This window comes from Acomys minous (genome assembly GCF_964271855.1).
Source record: "Acomys minous genome assembly, chromosome: 3".
NCBI lineage: Eukaryota > Metazoa > Chordata > Mammalia > Rodentia > Muridae > Acomys > Acomys minous.
Genome location: NC_140485.1, coordinates 48,984,816 through 49,001,242, shown reverse-complemented (window position 1 = coordinate 49,001,242; position 16,427 = coordinate 48,984,816).

Sequence of the window (16,427 nt, the reverse complement as noted above, 5' to 3'; positions counted from 1 at the left end):
TGTCTCATGTCTGTCAGACATCTTGAGCCAGAAGGCTGAAGATGATGCTCCAACGTTATAGAGAGCTTTGGGGGACTGTTCAGGTAGCAAACTGTCTCTATCATTTTTTCATTTTGGAAGCTGCTAATCTGTACTACTGGTTTAATCAGGTAATTAATTTTTATTCCTTCTCAGGTCTCTGATGAGGTTGACGACCAGATAGTTTAGTCTTATAATTAAGCTTAGTTATTTATGGGTTAAGAAGTGTTTAGGTCAAGATAGATGTTTGAAGTTGATAGTAATGAAATATGATAGATACTGATTTACATTCATAATTTTAAACTAACAAAGATAGGAAAGATGTCTTTTCAAGATTGCCAAATTCATATAGCCAAAACACTATAAATGTTTTCTCTAACATTTTTATATGCTAGCATATAAAATGCTAACATTTTTATAACTCCTGATTATTCCATGGTTCTTCTTGCTGTGTGTAGTTTGTTGTATTTATGTGTAATAAAATAAATGTATATGTAAAAAAGAAAGTAATAATAAAAATTTTAAAAGGAACTCAAGGAAGAATGTGCTTAAATACTTTCAAATGTATATGGTATCTAAAATATGCTTTTAAGTACTTCTTGTTATGATGTCAAAAATTAGATTCATTTATGTGTAGAAAAAAAAGAAAATTTGGTAATCTACAGATACCACTGCAGTGTACTATTGTGAAGAAGAATGAGTCAAAGAATAAAATTTGCATGGGTGTGTAAAATATAATGGTTTGGAGTAGATGAGTCTTTCCCTGAAGTATTCTTGGATGTTGTTTAAAGATTAATGCAGTGATCTTGCTAATTTAGGCGGTTCATATAATGCGCAGATTTACTAATATTTGATAGTAGAAAATGCGAGAATTGATCTGCAAGTAGTTAATTTCAGAAAAAGGATGCAAAAATAAAATGACATGCATTTTTTCAGAATTTTTTTTTTTGTGTGTCAATACTTCTCTTCAATCTCTAGGTCAATCTTCAAAGTATTCAACTCATCTTTCTGATGAGAGATGACATTAATTCTCAAGGTCACATAATTCTTAGGTTTGCCAGCAGGGAGTCCATGTTCATCCCTTTGAACAGCTGCAGCCTGCATCAAGGTTCCCCTCCCCTATGACTGTTCCTGGGGGGGGATTACCTCCCACTGTATCAAGTCTCTTCTTGGTAACCTGCTGTCCTTCCTCTGAGTGCCACCAGGTCTCCCCCTTCAGGGGACATGGTCAAATGTGAGGCACCAGAGTACATAAGAAAGTCATATCCCACTCTCTACTCAACTATGTAGCAGTCTTATTCATAATAGCCAAACATGGAAACAGCCTAAGTGCCCCTCAGTAGAAGAATGGATAAAGAAACTGTGGTACATTTACACTATGGAATACTACTCAGCCATTAAAAACAAGGAATTCCCGAAATTTGTGGACAAATGGGAGAATTTCTTAAGCAAAAAAAATTTAAAAATTTTAAAAAGTTCACACTGGTAAGAAAAGCAAGAAAGCCATAGATATCATTTCTGTAACCACACAAGCACTCACCCATTGTAATCATTGATTTTCTACCTTATTTAATTTAATTTAATTTAATTTTAGCTTCATTCTGACTCTTCTCTTGCATAAAACAGAAAATAAATTACCTGACCCCTCAAACTAACAGTAGTCTACAGTGATTTCCAGAATAGGCAATACATTTTAAGAGATAATGCAAGTATTCAAAATATATATCCTAAAAAGAAAGTAAGTTTTTAAATACCCATACCTCTGGTGGATATAATCTATACTAAGTGTGAGCAAAATATTAACACTAGCTTTTTTCATTTATGAAGTCTGCATTGAAATATTAAAAATTGGAGTTTCAATCTAAGACTTAGCAACAGCATCTACATAAAAGCAAATATATATCATATTTGTCCTTCTGAGTCAGAGTTGCCTCTCTCAGCATGATTTTTTTCTTGCTCTGTCCATTAACCTATTAATTTCATTATTTCATTATTTAATTATTTTGTTATTTATTTATATATTTATTTATTTTGGTGTTTCAAAACCACCCTGGCTATCTTAGATTGGCTCTTTAGACCAGTGTGGCATGGAAATCACAGAGATCCACCTGCATCTGCCTCCCAAGTGCTGGGATTAAAAGCATGTGCCACCACATAGGATCTCATTTTTTTAAGAGCTGCTGATAGAAGCTTTTTCTTGCAGTAGATAGGAACAAATACAGAGACCCATGTCTGGACAATGCACAGAGAATAAGAGACCTTGGAACATTCCATTCTAAATGGGTTTCTCCATTAAATCCATCCCATTGGAGATCAGGAAATTCCGCAGAAGAGAAGAAGGAAAGATTGTAAGAGCCAGAGGGGACAGAGGACACAAAGAAAACAGAGCTTTCAAAACAGCAGGAACCATGATCATAAGTACTCACAAACATTGTGGCTGCATGCACAGATGGTGGATGTTTCTGTCCTAGAGGGTGTCTCAACAATGATAAAGGAGGTGAACACAAGCCCCAACCCTTATCCAGAAGTTTTATTCAATTGATAACCACTCACACATGAAAACGTAGTTATCTCCAATGGAGTCTCATTTTGGTGACACAAAATACTCTTAAGGGCAAGCCCCATGCCTAATGGACAACACATAACAAACTCCATGGTATTCTTGGAGGTTCATTGTTTTATAAAGTTTTGTCAGGGATTTTATTTTGTTTTACCACAAGTACTTTTGTGTGCACATTATGGCTGCCAGATTTTTGTTTTTATGAGATTCCTGTATATTTGAACGTCTTTCTCTGCATCTATATGTTTCTCATGCTTTTTCTTTGGCTTTTTTTCTTCTTTTCTTTTATTGTTTTGTCCTAATTCAGTATGTTTTGTTTTAATTTATTTTGTTTTGTTTTATTAATATTCTTTGGATGCCCGTTTTTTAACAGACAGAAAACATGTGGATTAGAATAAGGGGCAATGGGTGATATTGAAGGAACTGGGAGAAGAGAAACCACAATCAGAATATAATATATGAAAAAAAACTATTTTCAGTAAAAGACTATATGGGACCATGCAGGAAGGACAGCAAAACAGCTCTAGAATTCATGGAATATGACACACTGTTTAGCATACCCATGATGAGTTTGTCTCAGTGAGGCATAACCCAGAGACTACATGTCCTGAGGACTTCACGCTGTTATGGAATATAGGTTTTCTCGCTACCCTTGCAGTCCTTATAATCCTCTTAATAAATGAATTGTGTGAATACTGCAAAGGGGGCTGCCAGCCCCTCACTGGGCAATATCATTTGCATAAATATAGTAACAATGATGGATTTCTCTCCAGCATTTCTGCTGGAGCAGATTAATGACTTAACCACCACCCCTGAAAAGAACCTGCAGATGTAGAAAGAATTTGGAAAAATAGATTGTTCAACAAGGTTAGGTAGAGATGTTTTTTTAGTGGCTCTGAAATAAAAAGTCTTAGTAAAAAATAGATTGTTTAGCAAAATTAGGTAAAGATGTATTTATTATTGGCTCTAATGCAGAAAATCTTAGGGAACAATTTGAAGTTAAGAAAAATCACACATGTAACACCTTCAGCAAAGTGGTTGGATATAAAATTAAAAAAAAAATTCACTAACCCTCCTTTATACAAAAGACAAATGGGATGAGAGAAAATTAGGGAAACAACACCCTTCACAATAGCCAAAAAAAAAGCCATAAAGTATCTTGGTATAAATCTAAACAAGTAAGTGAAAGACCTGTATGAAGAAAACTTCAAGTCTCTGAAAAAAGATATCAGAATATGGAAAGATTTCCCACACTCATTGCTAAGTAGGATTAACATAGTAAGAATGGCCACCTTAACAAAAGCAATCTGCAAATTCAATGCAGTTCCCCGAAAAATGACAACAAAATTCTTTACAGACCTTGAAAGAACAATTCACAACTGCATATGGAAAAACAAAAAGCCAGAATAGCTAAGACAATCCTAAATGATAAAAATGTCTTCTGTAGTTATCTCCATCCTTGGTCTCAAGTTGAACTATAGAGCAACAGTAATACAAACAATATGGTACTGGCATAGAAACAGACAGGAAGGTCAACGGAACTGAATGGAAGACCCAGAAATAAATCCAAACACCTATGGAAATTTGATTTTTGACAAAAAAGTCAAACCCATACAGTGGGGAAAAAAAAAAAAAAAGAATGCATCTTAAACAAATGGTACTAGTCTAACTGGGTATCTACTTGTAGAAAAATACAGATAGACTCTCATTTATCACCATGCACAATTCAAGTCCAAGTGGATTAAACACCTCAACATAAAACCAGACACACTAAATTTGTTTGAAGAAAAGTGAGGATGAGCCTTGCACTCACTGGCACAAGAGACAACTTCCTGAATAGGACATCAATAATAGCACAGGTTCTATGAACAATAATTAATAAATAGGATTAATACAGAAACTGAAAAGCTTCTGTAAATCAAAGTACACTGTCAACAGAACAAAGTGACAGCCTACAGTCTGAGAAAAGATCTTCCCCATCCCTACATCTGAACAAGGGCTATAATCCAATTTATATAAGGAACTCAAGAAATTAAACACCACCAAACCAAATAATCCAGTTAAAAAATAAGGTACAGAGCTAAACAGAGAAGTCACAACAGAGGTATATAGAATGGCTGAGAAGCGCTTAAATGCTCAACATCCTTAGTCATCAGGAAAATGCAAATCAAAAAGACTCTGAGGTTCTATCTTACATCAACCACAATGGCTATGATCACAAGCACAAGTGAAAGTACATGGTGGGGAGTATGTGGAGAAAGTGGAACACTCTTCTATTGCTGGTGGGAGTGCAAACTTGTACATTTTGAAATCAATCTGCTTTTTTAAAAAATATATTTTATTTTTTTTAATTTTTTTCCTCCTTTATTAATTTATTCTTGTTACATCTCAATGGTTATCCCATCCCTTGTATCCTCCCATTCTTCCCTCCCTCCCAATTTCCCCTTATTCCCCTCCCCGATGACTGTTCCTGAGGGGGATTACCTCCCCCTCTATATCTAGCCAATGGACAGAACACTCTCTACAGTAGAGTGGAGAGTGGGATATTACTTTCTCACATACTCTGGTGCCTCACCTTTGACCATGTCCCCTGGACGGGGAGACCTGGTGGCAATCAGAGGAAGGACAGCAGGTTACCAAAAAATATATATATATTATTAATTTATTCATATTACATCTCAATTGTTATCCCATCCCTTGTATCCTCCCATTCCTCCCTCCCTCCCTCCCATTTTCCCCTTATTCCTCTCCCCTATGACTGTGACTGAGGGGGACTTCCTCCCCCTGTATATGCTCATAGGGTATCAAGTCTCTTCTTGGTAGCCTGCTATCCTTCCTCTGAGTGCCACCAGGCCTCCCCACTCAGGGGACGTGGTCAAATATGGGGCACCAGAGTTCGTGTGAAAGTCATACCCCACTCTCCACTCAACTGTGGAGAATGTCCTATCCATTGGCTAGATCTGGGTAGGGGTTCGAAGTTTACTGCACGTATTGTCCTTGGCTGGTGCCGTAGTTAGGGTCTGGTACTTTCTCAGAAAACTGGGAATTTAGCTATCTCACCACGCAGCTCTAACACACTTGGACATATATCCGAAACATGCTCCACCTTACCACAAGGACATTTGCTCAACTATGTTCATAGCAGCTATATTCATAATAGCCCTAATCTGGAAATAACCTAGATGTCCCTCAACCAAAGAATGTATAAAGAGACTGTGGTACAAGTAAACAATGGAATACCTTTCGGAGTTGTAGGGGTGGGAAGGAGGGTGAAAGAGGGAGGGAACATAGAAACAGGAGGCAAGGAGGGAGGGGGAAAGAGTCGGGATGTAAAGTGAACAAATTTTTAAAATGTGAATAATAACAATGAAAAAATAGTACAGCTAGGGACTTTTTGACATTAGTGAGCAAAGACTATACTCCAGTTAACACTAGCTGAAGTGACTTTCTCACTGAATCTGGACGTGATGGTACTAATTTCCTATACTTATTTTTGGCCTCAGCTTCCTGATATGATTTAATAAAATTATTAATGGGTAGATGAGTACCTTTAATATTTAAGAAGAAATCGCTCCTTTTTTATATTGAAGTTTATAATTGTGATTCTTTTACTATCTTTATAAGATTACTTTTTAAGATAATTGATCTTTCTTTGTAGCCACAAATTGGAGCTTGCCTGTTAAAAATAAAATACCTGGGCGAGAAGTAACCTTGCTTTCTTATTCTCTGTTAATATATAACAAGTTGCTTAGTTAAAAATGTATATGAGTTCTTGGAAATCACTTGTTTGTCATGCATTTTTCTAACCCATAATATGTAAAACACTTGATCATGTGATGGTATTGTGGACCATGTTTGTATTTACATATACTCGTTGTAATCATCCACTTGAAGAAAAATTGAATGTAAACACATTGTGATTTTTGTACCTCTTTAAATATCTTGATGAGATTATAAGCTGTGGGAAAAATAATAAAATTCTGAGAATCTTTTTCCATCCACAATGATGTGTGTCTGTGTATACATATGTGTAGAAGGTTGTTGGTACTCATTTGTTCCATCCACCAAAATGTTTATGTATGTATGTATGTATGTATGTATGTATTCATGTATGTATGTATGCATGAATGAAATATATATATAAATCATATATATATCTATGTGTGTGTGTGTGAATGTGTAAAGTAAGAGAAACTTAAAAGAAGAATATTGCTGAAACCTACCTGTCTTACTTCATTATCAAGAATAAATGTGTATATATCTCATTTCCCTTTCTTTTTTAGACATCACTATCAGTGGAAGCTCTCACTAGATGCCATCAGCTCTAGGGACTCCTAGGAGCCATCAGCCCTAGCTCCTGCAACAATCAGTTCCAACCTGGAAGGTTGCCCTCAGAGAAAGTCTGCTGGGTCACCAGCCAGCTGAAGGATCAAAGCCTGGCCTCAGTTTCCTTGTTTGACTTCAATAAAAGATTTTAAAATTAAATTGGGTCACAATAAATGATGTTTTAATTTTTAGAAAGCTTTATTATTTTATATTTTTGTTCCTTTTTTAAATAATGAAGACCAGATATTGAATAAAAGTGTAAAAAAAAAAATCACATTGTCCAGAAGTGAAACTTACTTGAAATTTCTTATCAGCAAATTCCTTAAGTTTTTTGTTTTTGTGTTTTGGGGGGTTTTGATGTTGTTGTTTCTTCATTTTGTTTTCTTTTTGAGACAGGGTATCTCTGCTTAGCCTTGACTGTCTAGACCCAGTTTGTAGACCAGGCTGACTTACCATAGAGATTCGCCTGACTCTGTCTTCCCAAATGCTGGAATTAAAGGCGTGCACCACCACACATGGCTCAATTATTTAAGTTTTTAAAATGTTTTATTGAAACAGAATATACATTACATGCCTTCATTTCTGTTATCAGGTCCCTTTTAGTTATCCTTGCTCAAAACCCTCCTGTTTTCAAGCAAATGATTGATTCTTTGTTTTTAAATATATTTGTAACAATAATGTGGAAAGGGGAAGTTTTGCTAGGTCCCACCTCTAGATAGCAAACTGCCAGAGTATTAACTGCTGGAAGAAGGCAAATTATTCTCTGCCATGAAACCATATATATCCAAACAACAACAGATTCAGCAGTGTGTGTGTGTGTGTGTGTGTGTGTGTGTGTGTGTCTGTCTGTCTGTGTGTCTGTCTGTGTATTCAAATGCTAGTTACTTTAGTAATCTGTGTACTTAAAATCATAATATTCACAATACCATTCTATACTGACCATAGACTGACTTCTTTCAATAAACAAAGGAAGATATAAAAATGGGGAGGAGCTGCTTGTGAGCTATCAATGGAAGTTTTCAAATCCAAAATAATTATATAGATATAATTCTAGTAAATTAGAAATATGTCCAAATAGAGTCAAATCAATAATACTGAATTTCCTGTGACAGCATTTCTAAATAAGACTTCATATGCCTTGTAGAGTTAAGGTATTGATGAAAACAACTGGATCCAAACCTTCATTCTGAATAATTGCATTCTTGCTTATTTTTTTTTCCCCCTTTGGAGTCATGGAAATTGCAGCATTCTAATCAATAAGCATATAAAATAAGGGAACAGAAACAGTGATTTCTGTCTTTCCCAGGCTTTTCAGAGTTTTATAAATAAAAGTAATTTTCTGTAGTCATTTTTCTTGGAAGAACTGCATTTTCTAAAGCCTTTCTGAATGAGAATGCTGAATGGTTCTGCTTTGTTTTGTTCTGCTTTGTTTATTTTCCTTATTATACCCTATTCGGCTGTCACCTAGACATACTAACATTTATCCCTCAGATATTCCCACATCCACTTTCATTCTTTTTACCATTTTTAAATGAGAAATATGTTTGCCTGTACTTACAAAATGCTCAGAAAGCCCACTAGATTAATATTGCTTTTAAGTCAGGACAAGCGCTTACTTGCACTAAGCATCCGTTCAGGCTGCAAATGATGAGGCTTTGTTTTAACTTCTAGATTCTGATATTTCAGGTTGCTATTTAATTAGTTTGTATGTTAGAAGGACAAAGATACCTTGAGCCAGATTTTCAATTTTGTTAAATATAATACTCTATTTATTATAGTGATTCTCTAAAAATAACATGAAGGTCACACAGCTACAATTCCTGCTGATAGAGAAAGATCAGGAATGATAAGGAGTTAAAGTGCTACTTTATTCATGAATTTCTAAATGATTTAAAACACAAACAGCATCAAAAATTAAAATGCCAGAAAACAAAGTCAATTCATCTGGACTAGAATACATCTATTAAAACCAAAGCATTGGCCAGGAGTTTGCCAGGAGCCTGATGTATGGATACATGCTCTAGCAGTTTTTTTTATTACTATTTTATTTATTTCTATTCTTTTTAAAATCCATTTTATTAATTTATTCATATTACATCTCAGGTGTTATCCCATCTCTTGTATCCTCCCATTCCTCCCTCCCTCCCATTTTCTCCTTACTGTCCTCTTGATTTGTAACTCCACAGCTTTCTGGTTATGTCATCACCACCAAAATAAAATATTTGAAGTTTCCCATGTTGTTTACATTTTCTGTTCAATGTTGTACCATTAGACCTTAGTTTTGAAGTTATTGAGTGAATTTTGTACTTTAAATTGTTTACTTGTGTGTGACAACGTAGTTTAAAATATCTGAATTTTGTTGTTAATACATAGACCAGCCTGTGAATGGTCATCTTCTTCAGTGAGGTACCTCTCTGTAAATGATAATTTACCATAGGAGCTGAAGAAATTCATCTTTTGTAAAAATAAATGTCAGTTATGGTTAGAAGTGAAATAATATGGGAAAAGGGAGTTTGCAGAAACAGCCTGCCATCTATGTCTTCTTTCTCACCCCAAGCCAAACTTAGGAGTCGCCTGGACTCATCATAATACAGAATTTTATGCTTAAGGCCTCATCAAGAGTCTTGACTTTGTTGCAGCCTAGAGGTGTTAATGTATTGTGATGGCTTATGGTTGTCACTCCTGAGTTTGAGAGCCACTGAGAGCCTTTTCCATATGTTCTGAAGGAAAGTATTTAGCTAAGCAGTGAGCATGAACACAGAAGTTACACTTATTTAAAATGTCCGTAAGGTTTTTCAGGTCTGTGGAATGATGGGATAGGGACATAAAGTGACCAGGCCCAAGTTGGTCAGGAATTCAAATCTTTGGTGAATTACATTTTTCAACACCCTCACTGGTCTGTATAAGTTTATTGTAACCAGATTACTTTGAGGTAGAGATGAAGATTCTAAGGTTTAGAAATTCTCATTCTTCAAGAAATGAATGCATTAATTATTCCTTCTACTCTTGTCAATCTCTCTTTATCATGCTATTTTAACCTTTAGACTGTGATGTGTACATCTCTGATATTACTCAGTGATTTCAGATATTTGTTTTTGAATTATAGGTTCTGTTTGAGGAACATGTATATATCAGAAATGATCTGAATTAATGCAGATAGGGCTTTGAAGAACCATCTAACATAATTAAGAGCAGAGAAAATTTAGGGAGAATAATTTAGATCATACCTACAGTATTCTGAGGAATCAACTTCATAACTGAAAGTAGAGTAACAATTAATTATGAGTAAATTGTTTAATATGTTTATATATAAAGATAATGTATACTTAATATAATATGATATTTTTTCAGTAGCTGTGGCTTTGTATCAAAGTTCCAGTGATGAAAAACGTATTATGTAAATTTCATCCAATTTGACAAAATGAAAAATGTTATGTTCTAAAAATGTAGGAGACTCAAAGAAGTAGATTCGGCCTTAAACTTAAATTTGAAGAGTATATTAACATTTAATACATATTTTTCTATGCCATTATTTTTAAAAGAATAATATTTTTAAATTATATTACTTTATATCACATACAGTTTCAAGAAATATATATACTGTGAAATTAATGAACTATCTTAAATGTATATTCTTTTTGCATATTTTTAGATAAACATATGCATGTATGCTAATTAATATATTGAATATTACTTCTTGCTGGGCATATGGGCAATACTGATTTGTACTTAATTATACTATAGTCAGGAATGTTAGAAAGTTTTTCTTTCCAATACTACATCTTCACTGTTCTGTACTATGATTCAAGCTCTTCACTTCGGTTAGCCTCTATAACCATATGGCTCATTTAGGGTACAGATGTGACAAGAAGGCTTAGAAATGTCTAAGACACAGAAAATGATCACTGATTACTAGAAAAATCACAGAGCTGCTTCTTCTTTCTTTATATGCCTTTCTGGCAACTCAGCTTTAATATTTTCTCAGTTGTAGTTTCATTAATACCATAATTAGCAAAACTTGAAATACAGAGATATTTGTGTGTTACTATGTGCATGGAAGCTGAAAGATGGGAGAAATATTTCATAATTTGCAAAACTTGAAGTAGAGTACTCTAGAACAAAATAAATCGAGATTCATAACATGAAAAAGCATGACAAAAAATTAGTTGGTCAAAAATAATGTAGATGCTTAGGATGAAACAGCTAGCTTCTGCATAGCTGCTAGGTCATGTTTGTAAAATATGACAAAGGATGACTGAAATAGTTAATAATTTTTTCATAGTTTTAAAAAAGTTTATGTTAGCACTTCTTAGTCTTTTGTGTGTGTGTGTATTTATTTTTTTTTATTAATTTATTCTTGTTACATCTCAATTGTTATCCTATCCCATTCTTCTCTCCCTCCCATTTTCCCCTTACTCCCCTCCCCTATTACTGTTCCTGAGGGGGATTTCCTCCCCCTGTATATGTTCAAGTCTCTTCTTGGTAGCCTGCTATCCTTCCTCTGAGTGCCACCAGGTCTCCCCCTCCAGGGGACATGGTCAAATATGAGGCACCAGAGCACTTCTTAGTCTTAAAAGAAAACTTTCAATTATATTTGGAAAACCGTGTACGTGCCTACTTCAAGCAACATGCTTTTTATTAATTAAACATTTTTACTTTTTACATATATATTTATATTGTTAATATATGTACAATAAACTACCTATAGCAAGAAGAACCATGATACAATAAGGAATTATATACATATTATATTCTTAGTGTTTTTGCTGTTTGTACTTGACAGCATTGATGAAAACATCTTTCCTATCTTGGTGCACCTAGAATTCTGAATGTAAATCAATCTCCATCACATCTTCTCATTATCAACATAGAATATCTATCTAGACCTAAAAGCACCTTAATCCCTAAACAACTAACCTTCATTGCAAAAGTAAGCTACCTCGTTTTCAACTCCATCAGAGACTTGAGAAGGAATAAACTTGATTACCTAGTATGCCAGGAGTGCAGGTGACTAGCTTTCCAAATGAGAAGATGACAGAGATAGTTTGCTACCTGAATAGTCACTCAAAACTCTATAATGTTAGAGAATCTTCTTCAGCCTTCTGGCCCAATATATCTGACAGACATATTTGTGAGGCAGGAACTATTGAAAACTTGTTTACTGTGTCTTGACAGTTTGGCTTTTGACTCTGCCTACATCCAAGTTTGTCCTTTTTTGTGCAGAATTCTGTTTGTGGTAGAAATGATGACATTTTGCCAAGTAGCTTGTTTGCCACATTTGAAGCCATCTCTATAAGGAGGTTCTTTGATGTTCATCATGCTCTTTGTGATAGGCTGGGTGTTGTCAGGAGTTAACCTGCCTAATTGTCAGTGAGTCTTTAAAATAATAAAAGCAGTAACTTATATTTGTAATAGTACCATATTGGAATATCTCCAAGAAAAATGTTTTAATAGTGATAATAAATATTCTATTGTTTTCTAGGAGTGTTCAAATTAATGTAAGATGTTATTACTGTGGTTCAAATATTAAGTGTCTCTAAAAGACAAACATGTTGAAGCCTTGACTGCAGCAGGCATCAATACTGGCATGTGATTGGACCAGGAAGGCACTAACTTCATTGGAGTTGATACTGAACCAGCAAAGAGTCAGGGTCAGGAGAGAGGTAGGAGTTAGTGCTACATGCATCACAAGGGTTTGTTTAATTCCTATGTCTCTGTTTTTACAGTATCTATATCCTAGCAGCATGATCGGAGTTGATTTCTTTTATTTTACCTTCTCTTCTGGTGTGTTTCTTTCAAAGGCCAATAAACCATAGTTGAAACTGAGCACTGACTCAAACCTCCAAAAGTGTGGGTCAAATGTAAATCTTCCCATAAGTTGTTTTCTCTGGTATGTTGTCATAGCAACAAAAAGTGATTGTCATAATCTACATTTATTTTAAATGGAATATATAATATTTTTGTAGATTCTCAATAGATATTAATCTGAAATATTTGATGAACCTTCAAAAAATATTTATAGTTAAAAAAAAAAAAAGCCAAATGGATAATGATCAGACATTGGCAATTTTAAGTAGTACCAATGCTAGTTACTAAAATAAAATATGTGATATTTCATTTGATAGTATTCTCACTTTTATAATACATTTTTGAGTTGTGTAGCTATTACATATTTTGAGACACACACGACTGGCTATTTATTATTATGCAGAATGCTTTAGGTGTTATTTAGGGATATACATTTGAATCTGTTGTCATATTTTTGTCAGTTAGGTAGATCTGTAATTTACTGCATTTTATTGGGCTAGCTAGAGAGTTTTTTTCTTCCAGTGTTTTCCAATACTAACAATGTTAACTTTTATGAAGGTGTCTTTGAAATATGGTATAATTTCAGCTTATAATTTTTTTTCAAGACAGGTTTCTCTGTGTAGTCTTGGCTCACCTGGAACTCTCTATGCAGACCATGCTGGCCTTGAACTCACAAAGATGCTACTGCCTCTGCCTCCCTAGTGCTGGAATTGAAGGAGTGAACCACCATACCCAGATAACATATCAGCTTCTTATTCCATTTAAATAAAAAGAATAAAACAGTGGATCTTTAAACAGATATACTTAAGCAATTCTGGTATTTACTTTGACTGTAGACAGATTCATGAAAAAAATAGCTATTTACATTAGAGATTAATGTACAAAGTTATTTTTATGTAAACCTCCTAATAATTGTTTTAAAAGAAACACACTGTCTTCTAAACTCCTTTATTTCTGTATTTCTAACAATGTAAAAATTTTACTATTAATTTAGTTGTTATATGTGTAATAGAAAAGAGCTACTTTATTCATTGCCTTAATAAAACCTCATCAAATAATTTAACTTCATTAAAATGTTAATTGCCATAAAATGTGCTTGTAATTTAAAACATAGCATTTCGAGCATCTACATTAGAAACAAACAATGACTCAGTTACAATTCCAAATATATAAGAATTTTGGTACTGCTTTGACTTTAGAAATAACATATAAGGAAAAGATGTTTTGAGCTGGACAATACAACTTGACAATTTTGAACTTGAGAAATCATTTGTCTTTTATTTCTCTCATCTAGTAGTCAAATGAAAACAACTCTGGAAATACCTCTAATAGTATATTTGTTTAGTGTAAATACATGACTTTTTATGTAGAAATTTGATGTAGTTATCACACTGAAAAACATATTTTTTAAAAACAAGACACATCATTTTGAGGTGGAAAACTAAAAGTTTTAGGTATAAAACTTTGAAATATTTTGGGATATTTCATGTATATATTCTTCATGCTGATTTTTTAAAATTTGCCTTTTATATTATTTTCTAAATCTTCTGTTTCTTTTTGTATATTTTTATTTCATTTACCTACTGTTATTCTACAAATTTTAGCTACTATTTCTAGATGAAAACCATGTGGCTCTTTTTTTTTTTTAAAGAAACATGGCTTTGTGTGTGGCTACATACAAAAAAGGAGGCCACAAGTGGTTTTGGTGAGGTGAGAGAAGGAATAAAATAGATAAATATATAGCTAGAAAAAGAGTACAGATTTTAGTAGTAATAGAGTATGAGGAGTCATGTTGATGGAAAGTTGGAAGAGGAAGACATGAATATTTTTGGCCGGGTATCTTGAGAGGCCTCTGTAAAGATGAGTAAATTTTTGACGAGAGGAAAAGGAGAGCCATGAGGGTTATTACAGATCTACTCACCCAGACTTGAAGACAGGGGAATCATTACTCTTTAGAGAAAAAGTTCTTATGTAGGAACAGAATGATGACTAAGCAGCTTGACAATCAACTAAAAGGCTAGAAATAATAGAGGGTGAAAGGAGAAAGTGAGGGGCATTGTTATGAAATCCCAAGAGCCTGTCCATGTCCATGGTGGCCCTAGTTTAAGCTGAAATTGTTCAAAGAAACAGAAGCAATAAGCTTTTTTCTCCCACTCACCTTTCTATGTTTTGACTGTATGTTCTTGTTAACTCTTCATATCACTAATTCTGCAGCCAAGTTGAAATTAAAAATATATTTTAAACTGCACTTATACTAGACATGCTGAGACATTTCTTACTTATTTCTCCTAGATAATAAAGTAAAAACCAAACTAACCAAACACATAAAACAACAACCAGTACTACAAAACCAAAAATCCCCAAACAAAACAAAACTATGAATATCATATTAGGAGCAGTGATATACTAGAGATGATTTAGAGCATAAGGCAAATATGCATAAGTTACATGTAATTGTCATGGTAAAGACATTCCATGTTGGGCTATGAATTAGGGTTCAGATATAGAATGATGTAAGCTTGGATGATGTCATGTAATTCCAGTTTCATCTACACACAGCAGTCACTTGTGTAGCCTACCCCATTAAAACATTAAATTCTATTAGTGAAAGCTTGCAGTACTGGCAGTTGTAGAACTGTAGAATAAATGAAGCAACAACAATATGAATTTATATTTCTTTTATGGTTTAATTAACCCTTAGAGGGAATGCTGAAAAGATAGGCTTGCTGTTTTGATCTATGTCCAAGAAACCAAAATATACATTTATTCTTTGCAAGTTTTCAAGCAACTGTGTTGATATTTATTCATATCAAAGCTCTCCTTAATGTTATTTGCCTTCACACATTGCAGAATCAACCATCTATCCTTGACACCTTTAAACGGGGACATTATTGTCTCTAAGTGTGATTCTCCGGAGATATCTTTTCCTTCTATTTCTACAGTGTCTGTTCCCTAAAGCAGCTTCATCTATGAAAGTCACCAAGCAAGATCCATGAGACAATTATCCAGGTACTTCATACCCTAGGGATGGAAGCTGCCTGCACTTGGCCTATATTTGGCACTTGAAACATACTAATTTTCTCCTATGATGGAACACTTTTATCAATTGGCGCCAGTCCTGGATACAGAAAGAGGAAATTGCTAGGTTAACATTATTTGTGATTGTTATTTATTCCAATCTATTAGCTGTCATTTTAATGAAAATTAAAAGATATATATATATATATATATATATATATATATTATACAAACAAATACTCTAGAGTATAGTTAATGCCTTGCACTTCATATCTTTGAAAACTTGGATGCAGGTAAATCCTACAGTACAGAATGAATGAACAAAAATGTTACATTCCTATCTCCTTAGGAAGGCTGTGATAGGGTATGCAATCAGAATGCCTCATTTGTTGTGGGCAAGTAGTAAATGTTTAATCTCAGGAGCTCTTAATCTGGTGATAAATCTAGCAGTTCTGAAGGCTTCAAATGTGAATACATATGCTTTTTCTTGTGCAAGCATAGTTCTACTGAAAATATTCTTGTTATGAGAAGAAGGACAATGGGCTTTTGACATTGAAGAAGAGTATTTCTGTGTTTCTGAACAAATCTTATTGAGAGGCAAATGCTGAACGGTCCCCAGTGTCAGTCATAAATACTGGATTCTACAAAGGACAGACCTCATTCAAACATCACATTTCACACTGGTCCTCTTACATAA